We start from the raw sequence: 12,230 nt of genomic DNA, 5'->3' as shown, positions 1-12,230 counted from the left end.
GTCTATAGTCTAGTCTATAGTCTAGTCTAGTCTATAGTCTAGTCTAGTCTATAGTCTAGTCTAGTCTAGTCTATAGTCTAGTCTAGTCTATAGTCTAGTCTAGTCTAGACTATAGTCCTGTCTAGTCTAGTCTAGACTATAGTCCTGTCTGTAGTCTCGTCTATAGTCCAGTCTATCGTCTAGTCTATCGTCTAGACTTTTTTCTTTAGTTTAGTGTATAGTTAGGGCTAAAGTCTGGTATATAGTGAAATTTTTAGTCAGCTGTGAGTGATGATTCATTCACGCAACATGCAAATGCAGTGATGCCGTCGGCTTAATAAATCAAACATTTATCAGCTAAAAAATTTCTAAAATTTTATTAATAATAAACCAAATAATTTCGTAGATTTTAAAATTTTTGTTTGTTTTTTGTAAAGTGGACTTTTAACTTCCTTACTCTTGTTTCTCTTGTTTCAACAACTCCCTTTTTGTTCGTTTTGTCTGTCTATCAAAACTGCTGTATATGATTTTTACGTTTCCTAAAAGTGCAGTTGAAAAACAGGTGGAGAAGATTTTCATAAACAAAATTTATATAATGGATATGTGTTTGTATGTGTGTTTGTATATGCATAATTTTGACTACTATAGGAAGAATCACCTTCAGCAGAGGTGCTCACTCACATACACATAGAATGTACATACTATATTTAAACATTTCCAATTCCACAATCCACAGACACTAAATTACACTACACACATCATTGGTACCATCAATATCGTGAGGTCTCTTGCTATTACACGCATTTAAAATATATTTTTGTTTATATGTGTCTATATAGAGACAAACAAAAGCAACAACAATTGCTGAAGGAAAATAAAAAAAGTCATCAACAACAACACTAACAATATTGAAAACCGTACAATAAGAGCAATTGATGGAAAAATGAAAATTGCGACATTCACGAACTTTTTACGATTGAATGTGTATTTGTTTGTTTGTTTGATCTCTACTCTATACCCTCGCACAGTCGCCGAATTCAATAGCAACAACAACATATTTAAACCAACAACGACAACAACAATGACAGCAACTGCAACATTCGATTCATACCGATTCAACATTTTAGTCATTTTACTTTTATTTGCACAAAGAAAACAACAATAACAAAAAAAAATAATCGATTGATAGATGGCAATATCGTATTGTAGTTTTTGTTGTTGTTGTTATTTATATGTTTTTTTATGTTGTAACCCTGCAGTTCGTTAGACTTCTTCGCAAGTAGCTATTACTATAGTATTTGCATAATAAAAGAGTGCAAAAGATTTAAAAGAATTAAAATTTTTGAAAATAAAAATACATTGACTCCTTGAAAATCTGCTGGGGGAAATGTATATGTATTTGTACATTTGTAAATATGTATGTTTGTGTTTCCTAGGTATAAATGAATTTGAATAAATGGTAAAATATTTTCAAATATTAGTGTCTGTCTGTATGTATGTAGCCTTACGATATTCGCAATATTTACTGACAACAAAACAAAAAGTATTTCCAATCTACAACATTTAAAAGTATCTATTTGTGTAGTTATTAACAGTTGGTGAGAAAAATATAGTGGTCCGAATGCAATGGGTGGATTTAGTAATAATTAGGATAATAATCATCAACCATTTGACTTTTTAGACCTTCAAAGCTCTGAACACTCCATCATCTATTAAACTTGACAATTCCGATGAGTTTTTAACTATCTCCTCGGGATAGTTTAAAAATTTTTTATACCATACACCACTTTAGTATAAATGCACAATAATATTGGTCCTATATCCACCATTAAGTATACCAATCGGCTCAGAATCATATTTCGAGTCGATTTAGCTATGTCCGTCCATGTAAACCTTGTAATCAAACTACAGGCCGCAATTTTGAAGACATTTCAATGAAATATGGTACATGATATGTTATTGACCCAGGAACGAAGTCTATGAAAATAGTTAAAATCGGTCCATTATTTCACCTAGCCCCCGAACCCCCAAATAGGGCTTGTAAACCTTGTAATCGAACTACCGGACGTAATTTTGGAGATAATTCACATGATATTTTATGGGGCCGTAGACGAAGCCTGTTGAAAATGGTTAAGATTTATCCACTATTTCACGTAGCACCCATACAACTGAACCCGATGAATAGAGCTATTAAATTCATTATTATGTTTAATATACTCGTATCTCGACAAAAAGCTGCAAAACCAAGTTTTATACTAGCCTCGATGACCTTCATGAACTTTATAATTATAGGGTCCTTTGCCCTATAAAAAGCCCCCCCCTCAAAATTTAACTTAAATATGCACGGTTCTATTAAACAATAAATGCCTAGGGTATATGTAAAGCCAAGGTACAATTCAACTTATCTGCTTTATTATGAAAATTAAATCCAATTTTATTCGTATTCAGGTGTAGGGTATTATATGATCGGTCTCGCCCGACTATAACTTTTTACTTGTTTTCCATTTATCGATAAATTTAATGGGAAAACGTGTACAAGATCGCAACTAATAGGCTCATCATTAGCATACAATCTTATCCAAGATTCAGCTGCCCAAATGAATTTGTACACAGGGGGGAAAAAAGAAATTGACACCAAAGTGTCAATCAAGATTATAATTTTTCATTAACATCCGTTGTCAAAGTATATATTCCCCCCGGGGCATGTTACCTTGGCGAGATCTCCGCCTTGGTGTTATTGCAATCTTGGGGTATAAAGAGGTGGCCAATACCTACAGTCTGACCGGGACTGAAAAATTGGTTACAGTCTACTGCTTGGTTTAGTGCCAGAGGTCAGACCAGAGGACCACATAATCTGGTACCACGGGTGACCAGTTGCCCGCAGGACTATGTCCTGGCTGTTCAGTTGGTTGAGGTTCCTTCAGGAAGAGTAAGTGGCGGTTAAGAGTCTGATGCATGTTAATAGTCAATATTTCGGGATAAGTTCGGTGCTGTTGCCGAAAACAACAGATACCCCACAGTTGATTGACTGTGGGACTAAGCGTTGGAAATTAATTGTATATGGTACGGGATGAATGTGGGGTACGGCGGGCCTCGTCCACCCGTATACCTATAATGAATCTGTCGTATGTTTTTCTCTTTTGAATGTGTGTGTATAAATGAGATGTGTGCTGGATTGAATGACATTTGATACCATTGAATTTTCCTTCCTTGTCTTGATATGTTCAGAGTTTACTCTGTTCATATCAGAATTACCCCAGTGTGTCCCTGTGAGTAAGAACAATGTCCACGGCTTATTGATGGATCGTACTACGGTCTATCGGTTACGTCTCTAGGTGCAGTTGCCGAATCAATAGAATCCATCCAATGATCAAGAGATTAGATAGCTCGAGTACTCCAGCAAAGTACTTTTGCATTGACCGGTCAGAACCAATGTACAAAAATTGCCACCTGCGTTCTTCAATGAAGAAGAAAGGGGCGATGGTAGACCGTTCTTAAGTCTACCCAGTGGATGAAAAAGACCACCGTGAAATAAGGCCGTCAAGGCAGGTACTCACGTTAAAACCCTTGACAATCCTGTCAATATATATATGTACATACGTAGGACAACAATATGTCAACATGACAACGCAACGTTGTCACTTACTATTGACAACGTATTTGCTAATAATGAGCTTACCACGTTTGTTGACATTTAGACAACGGATGTGTATAAAAATGAGATTTCGGCAACGAATTGTTGCAATGTTGACAACGTTGCAATTCTCAATATTGTTGCATTCTCAACAGTGTTGTCGTATGTATATAATTTAATAACGTATGTTATTGAAAAATAATAAACATTTTAATGTCAAGTTCGTACCAGGCGGGTATGTTTCTTTTTTCCCTTCTCTTTCCCTCTATATAGACATCGGACTATTATTGAAGACTCTTATCATAGGCCAATGTTATCATTATCTTCGGAAAATTATCGAAATACTTTATCTTTTTCAGTGGCCTCCGGTAGGTTAGTGTTCTAGTCTGCTATACCGGAGGTGGTGGGTTCGATTCCCACCTGTCGCACCGGTAAAGGAGCGCACAACACGTCCGATAGAGGCCTAGGTACATTTCTTCGGATTTGATGTATATATGTATCAAACTAACTAACTAACTTATCTTTTTCAAATGCCACAAATTGGTCGCAGTTATTTGAATCGTCGAAATTTCCTTCAAAGCCATATAATGCTCGGTTTATTTCAAAACGATCAAATAATAACTACATATGTATATGAATGCTTTACAGATATAGTTATAACTCGTATACATTTATTCCCATATTGTGCTAATTATTTTCTCATAGTTGTTTCCTGAATACGTAAAAATATATTCTTACATATTTATGTGATTTTGTCGTATTTTAATTTGGATTTATCTAACAAGGAGAGAGTAAATTTTATTTGAATTTGTATAAGAGCAAATGTGTATTAGGATGGCCCCTAAAACAAATTTATAAAAACTAACACAAGTGATTTTGGAAACTAAAATAAAACAATTGTTTTTAATTATTCAAATTCTTTTTTGATCGCCTCCCTAATGTTTGTGTATTCGTGCAAAAGTGTGAGTGTATACATAAATAAAGCCATTAGCTATTTATCGATTAAGAAAGATACACAGCAAAAGTTTAAATTTATTTTATTAAAAGTTTATTTATAGTAAAATTTTCCTTAAACGTGGGAAAATTATTTTTATTATAACTTTATTATTGTCATTAAATCGAAACCAGTTAAAACTTTTTTTTCAACTATGTACTTGATTTTAAAGATTAAGATTGATTGAGATAAACCACAAAATACTTACACACTTATATCCTCTATTGACATATCTTATATCACCAAAAAAAAAGTGTTGAATAAATTTATAATAATGTCTAGCAGCGTTTATTATGACAGAAGATATAATGTTATAAATAGGTTTTGACTTGTGTCACATTTTGTGGGACAATGTTTAAAAAGAAATGTTATTGTATAAAAAAATACACTCCATTTTACGGGCTAGAATGTGTAATAGTAATTATTTATGCTAATTGTTTGTGCTAAACGCTAGTTAAAATTATTAAAATTCGCTTTAAATTGTTTGCAATCGAATATTTAATAAACCACAATACAATGTTTTATAAAAACCATGTGCTAATTTTTTTTTTACAGAAAAATAATTTATCAGATTAATTCTTACGCACTATAAAGTCAAATTAATTCATATAAAGAATAAAAAACCATAAAGCGGAACGAAAGGAAATAAAATGAATTAAATTTAAGAAAAACAACAAGAAATTATATATATTTTTTAGTATTTGCTATAGAAACATATTTAAAACAGGGAGATGAAAACTTTTAAAATAAATGAGTAAAATATATATCCACTTTAGAAATGAAATAAAATAAGAATTAAACTAGCACTGAACTAGAACTGAACTAGAACTGAACTAGAACTGAACTAGAACTGAACTAGAACTGAACTAGAACTGAACTAGAACTGAACTAGAACTGAACTAGAATTGAACTAGAACTGAACTAGAACTGAACTAGAACAGAAACTGTAAGCTTCATTCTAAAATTAAACAAAAAATTACAATATTTTCTTCTTTTTTTTAACAGATTCTCTTTAATCGATTTAAAAGTAACTAGTTCCAAACAATTTGTGGCGGGCCTTCGACAAGCCAACTCTGCTTTGAACACAGCCATAGAAATATATTGGAAGACAACAAAAAAAAAATTATTACAAATGTGCAGTTGAATGGAAGAGTATTATTACGAGTAGCTCTGGTGTTTGGTTGCTTGATTTTAATGTAGATTCAATGCGCATTTTACCTTAAAACTATCATACAACAACTGTTCACACAGTGGTGGCAGTAGACAGACGCACATTACCGACGCACACGTTAAGAGGTAAGTTAGCACGCGAATTGTACAATTCTTGTTTTTTTATTTTTTTCGTTGTTGTTATTGTATCTATTCATTTAGTTATAAATATGTATCACTTTTAGTTTATCATTTATAATGTTATAAATATGGTAAAATTTACAGTGTAAAAACGAGTATTTAAAATTATGTACATATATACATACAATGTAATAATTTATACATGTGGTACGATATACAATTATATATAACATATGTATTTATGTGTATGAGTATGTATGTATATGTATTTTCAACAGTTAAGTCTCCCAGCAGTTTGACGGGACAGTCCCGAACTGACCACTTAACCTACCACTTGTGGTGGCATCTAGCCACCTGCCTACCCAAGTGACCGACCATTTTAACATGGGATTGTCCTACGAGGAAGTCAATCGTCACTCTACACACTACAAAAAGACAGTAAAGAGACGATTGATGGAAGTACAACAATAAACAACTTTTAAGAGTATAATCTCTAGGTTACTTGAGGACAGTAAAGAGACGACTGTCTCCGCTCCCGCTTACAAAGGGGACACTAAAGTGACGACTGTCATCATTCTCGATTACAAAGGGTACATTCATGACGAATGACCCAAAACATACGAATTACGATCATCCAGGTGGGTATCTATTAGTAGAAATTACTGTCTTTTTCGTATGCATTGACTCTTTGTCGAACTGCTGGGCTTAAACAAAACAACATTTTTTTCGGCTTTTGGGTATTGTAGAGAAATACTTATTAATATAACGGTTATTTCTATAAATATTCTCGGTCCATATAGATGCGAAAATGATTTAGCCAGCTCCTAAAGAGGAGCTAGAAGGCTCAAGTTTTTACTATAGAGTTTGTATGCAACAATCTACAATATTGATTGTAAAACAGTCTTAAGACAAGACTGTACCATAGATTTCGCTACAGGCGTGTGTATAGTTTTGATTATATAACTACATTTAGACTAGACTATAGACTTGAACATTCTATAGTCTTGACGATCATGATCATGACTAAAGACAAGTCTATACTATTAACTCTATAGCCTTTAAATATCATTTAATGTTAAATGCACTTAATTTACAGATTCTCAGGGTTTTGGGAAAATACTTCTTAAAAAGGATCCATTGATTCTTTGTTAAACTGGAAAATTTACTTGCACTCATGTATTTGCTGTAATTTTTTTTGTAAAATATTTGTTTTTATTGTAACAAAAACAATTTTAAAGTGGATATTGTTGCTGCACTACTGTGGAGGGCACGAGTTGGTTAATGGCAGTAGAGAAGCACAAGCAGGTTAAAATGTAAAAACACCCCATATATCTGGATATGTTGTTATTTTTCTGAAACAATGACAATAAAAAAGAAAAAAAAAAAAAATAATACAAAATCATCCTCATCATCTTTACAATATTTTGCCTCTGTAAAGCATATGAAAGGGAATAAAGAAAAAAAGGAATTATCAAGCACATAATACAGTGGAACGAAATTAGAAAATATTGTAATTTAACTATAGTTTAAGACTAGGAATGATACTGTAAGATTTTAAAATTAAAGAAAAATTACTTTTTTTCTAACACTAACAACAGTTGTTGTTTTTCAAAATATATTTCTAAAACTACTGTAAACCCACTGACTAAAATAAAATCATCTACAACAACAGGCACAAAAGGAGGAAAAAAACTACCTTTTTTAAATACCAAAACAACAACGACAACAAAATGAGTGCAACTCTACTTTAAAGAATCCATTCAATGTTGTTCACATGTACATTTGACGTGAACTCTAGAAGAAGAAGGAAAAAAGCGTCCTTACACAAAGACTGACAGACAGACAGACAGACACACATAGATACACGTATGTTTAACTCTCTCAAACTGTTCACTAGCAACAGGAACAACCAACAACGATATTTATTGAAACTTTGCTTTAGTTGTAGTGACGCTACTGATGTTGCTGCCAATGATGCCGCTGTTGCAATTTCTGTTGACTGCAATTGTTTTTGTTTTTTGTTTTTTTTTTTTTTACTCCAACAAAAGTAAAATGATGATAAAATATACATTCATATCTACAATGTAAAAACATAAGTGTACAGACTGTGAATGATATGCATAGATACATGCATACACATGTACAAATCTACACAGATACTTGTTATATTTATGTATGTATATGTAGATTTTTTACATTCATACATACGTCGTTAAATTCCTTTATTTAGTTTTTTTTTCATACATATTTTTTTCTTCATTTTTTGGGGTTTTTTTTATCATTCATACTCGTATAAGTTGAGGTGTGAGTTGCTTGGCTGGTTAGTTCTGTTTTGGAATGAATGTATGTCCTTCGTAGTTTTCTCTTGGTGTGTATTAAGTTTGCAAGTAACTTGAAAGATTTAATACATTTAAGACAGAACTAGAATAGAACTAGAACAGAACTAGAACAGTACTAGAACTGAACTAGAACTGAACTAAAATAGAACTAGAACAGAACTAGAACAGAACTAGAACAGAACTAGAACAGAACTAGAACAGAACTAGAACAGAACTAGAACAGAACTAGAACAGAACTAGAACAGAACTAAAACAGAACTAGAACAGAACTAGAACAGAACTAGAACAGAACTAGAACAGAACTAGAACAGAACTAGAACAGAACTAGTACAGAACTAGAACGGAACTAGAACAGAACTAGAACAGAACTAGAACAGAACTAGAACAGAACTAGAACAGAACTAGAACAGAACTAGAACAGAACTAGAACAGAACTAGAACAGAACTAGAACAGAACTAGAACAGAACTAGAACAGAACTAGAACAGAACTAGAACAGAACTAGAACAGAACTAGAACAGAACTAGAACAGAACTAGAACAGAACTAGAACAGAACTAGAACTGAACTAGAACTGAACTAGAACTGAACTAGAACTGAACTAGAACTGAACTAGAACTGAACTAGAACTGAACTAGAACTGAACTAGAACTGAACTAGAACTGAACTAGAACTGAACTAGAACTGAACTAGAACTGAACTAGAGAACTGAACTAGAACTGAACTAGAACTGAACTAGAACTGAACTAGAACTGAACTAGAACTGAACTAGAACTGAACTAGAAACTGAACTAGAACTGAACTAGAACTGAACTAGAACTGAACTAGAACTGAAACTAGAACTGAACTAGAACTGAACTAGAACTGAACTAGAACTGAACTAGAACTAGAACTGAACTAGAACTGAACTAGAACTGAACTAGAACTGAACTAGAACTGAACTAGAACTGAACTAGAACTGAACTAGAACTGAACTAGAACTGAACTAGAACTGAACTAGAACTGAACTAGAACTGAACTAGAACTGAACTAGAACTGAACTAGAACTGAACTAGAACTGAACTAGAACTGAACTAGAACTGAACTAGAACTGAACTAGAACTGAACTAGAACTGAACTAGAACTGAACTAGAACTGAACTAGAACTGAACTAGAACTGAACTAGAACTGAACTAGAACTGAACTAGAATTGAACTAGAACAGAACTAGAACTGAACTAGAACAGAATTTTGGAGTTCATATGGCCTTATATTGAATAAACAAAAGCGTTTAATTAAGTCCTTAAAACATCTGACTCATTTAATATCATGATTTTTGTTTTGGACATGATATTTTTCTACACATTCGTTGAATATTGATGTTGAGCGGGGTAAGTAAATGGGCATAAAGAAATTAAGTGGAGCCCTCGCAAAGAAAGAAAGAAAAATATGAAGAAATGTTCATCTTCTATGGCATCAATAACAAGCAGAAAGAAATCAAAAGTGTGGATGGTTGCACTCGTTTTCAAATGTATCTCAGCAGCGGAACACAGAAGAGTCAATATTTCAAACTGAAGATGCTATATTCTAACAACAACTGACAAAATTTGTATAAGAATAAGAAATACATATCGTTCACATAATATAAGATTCAAACATTGAAACCATTATCAACTTATATTACTGTTGCAAAAGCGAGCAGCAATCTTAAACATAATAAGCATTACAGATACATTTTAGAGAACGAATCTTAATGTTGCTGTGGCTGCTTGGTATTGTTGTCGTTGTTGCTGCTGCTGTTGCATTGAAATACCAGAAGTGTGTTCACACACAACAATTTTAATAAACTTGGCAACAATGTAACAAATATTTAATGCAAACAACCGTTTAACCATCCGAACTTAACGAACGAACATATGTATTTGTAAAATATATACATACAAATATTCTAAACAACCAACCCTTCTTCCTTGATATCCAGCGAACACAAACTATCGCAACAAACAGATGTGGCTGTTTACAGAATGACAACAAGAAAAGCTGTAAGATAATTTTCCTAAAATCTCTAAGTACTACACCCCTTCCGTTCACCTAACAGAAAAAGGTCAAACTTAAAATTTTGACAAAGTTGTAAATTGCTGTACAGTGTTGCTAAAAGCTGACGCTGTCACACCAAAATGCTTTAGCAGTGTAGTGTCATTTCTCTGCCACAATTAATCCAGAAGTAGTTGTTTAGTTAACGTTTGCTCGCTCCTTGCACTTAAAAGTTGTGTGGAGTTTTATGTCATGACTTCCTCGTAGTTTTGCAGAGAGTCATTAAAACCTTTTTAGAACTGAACTAGAAGTAAAGTAGAACTGTACTAGAACTGAACTAGAACTGAACTAGAACTGAACTAGAACTGAACTAGAACTGAACTAGAACTGAACTAGAACTGAACTAGAACTGAACTAGAACTGAACTAGAACTGAACTAGAACTGAACTAGAACTGAACTAGAACTGAACTAGAACTGAACTAGAACTGAACTAGAACTGAACTAGAACTGAACTAGAACTGAACTAGAACTGAACTAGAACTGAACTAGAACTGAACTAGAACTGAACTAGAACTGAACTAGAACTGAACTAGAACTGAACTAGAACTGAACTAGAACTGAACTAGAACTGAACTAGAACTGAACTAGAACTGAACTAGAACTGAACTAGAACTGAACTAGAACTGAACTAGACTGAACTAGAACTGAACTAGAACTGAACTAGAACTGAACTAGAACTGAACTAGAACTGAACTAGAACTGAACTAGAACTGAACTAGAACTGAACTAGAACTGAACTAGAACTGAACTAGAACTGAACTAGAACTGAACTAGAACTGAACTAGAACTGAACTAGAACTGAACTAGAATGAACTAGAACTGAACTAGAACTGAACTAGAACTGAACTAGAACTGAACTAGAACTGAACTAGAACTGAACTAGAACTGAACTAGAACTGAACTAGAACTGAACTAGAACTGAACTAGAACTGAACTAGAACTGAACTAGAACTGAACTAGAACTGAACTAGAACTGAACTAGAACTGAACTAGAACTGAACTAGAACTGAACTAGAACTGAACTAGAACAGAACTGAACTAGAACTGAATTAGAACTGAACTAGAACTGAACTAGAACTGAACTAGAACTGAACTAGAACTGAACTAGAACTGAACTAGAACTGAACTAGAACTGAACTAGAACTGAACTAGAACTGAACTAGAACTGAACTAGAACTGAACTAGAACTGAACTAGAACTGAACTAGAACTGAACTAGAACTGAAGTAGAACTGAACTAGAACTGAACTAGAACTGAACTAGAACTGAACTAGAACTGAACTAGAACTGAACTAGAACTGAACTAGAACTGAACTAGAACTGAACTAGAACTGAACTAGAACTGAACTAGAACTGAACTAGAACTGAACTAGAACTGAACTAGAACTGAACTAGAACTTAACTAGAACTTAACTAGAACTGAACTAGAACTGAACTAGAACTGAACTAGAACTGAACTAGAATTGAACTAGAACTGACCTAGAACAGCTGTAAATCTCATCAAGCATTGCCGGGATATTTCATAAATATAAGACTTACAATTACTTAACTTTTTTTATTTGTTTTCTGACGGGTTAACTACTGAAAACTGTAAACTTTGTAATAGTGTTTTGAGTTAAATGTTAGATAATCATCATAATCATCATTATGATTATTACACAAAAATAGGTTGAGGAGTGTTGAAAAGAAATTGAAGGAGAAATGTTTTTATAATTGATTTGATTTATATTTATGTTTAATAAAATTAAAAATATTAAGTCCAGTTGAATGTTGCGTGTTCCTTTATAACTTGTAACTCAACATTTTCATTTGCATACCCGAAAATTCCAATTATATTTGATGTTACACTTAAGTATATGTATGTATGTTATGAATTTTAAGTTAAATAATTTTTAAATAGTCTATAAGATACATATTTCAAAAC

The 12,230-nt window shown here is 33.0% G+C and overlaps 1 protein-coding gene across 4 annotated transcripts in view; it reads left to right on the top strand.

Moving 5' to 3' along the window:
- LOC111679332 (bromodomain adjacent to zinc finger domain protein 2B) overlaps nucleotides 1–12,230 on the top strand; it is a 93,852-nt gene that overhangs the window by 9,418 nt on the left and 72,204 nt on the right. For all 4 annotated transcript variants that reach the window (XM_046954904.1, XM_046954907.1, XM_046954906.1 and 1 more), the window contains exon 3: nucleotides 5,613–5,903. The gene's annotated coding sequence lies outside the window, so the exon portion shown is untranslated. The remainder of the gene's footprint in view (nucleotides 1–5,612; nucleotides 5,904–12,230) is intronic.

Source organism: Lucilia cuprina, chromosome 6 (assembly GCF_022045245.1).
Source record: "Lucilia cuprina isolate Lc7/37 chromosome 6, ASM2204524v1, whole genome shotgun sequence".
Lineage (NCBI taxonomy): Eukaryota > Metazoa > Arthropoda > Insecta > Diptera > Calliphoridae > Lucilia > Lucilia cuprina.
This window is presented reverse-complemented; position numbering and strand designations above follow the sequence as displayed.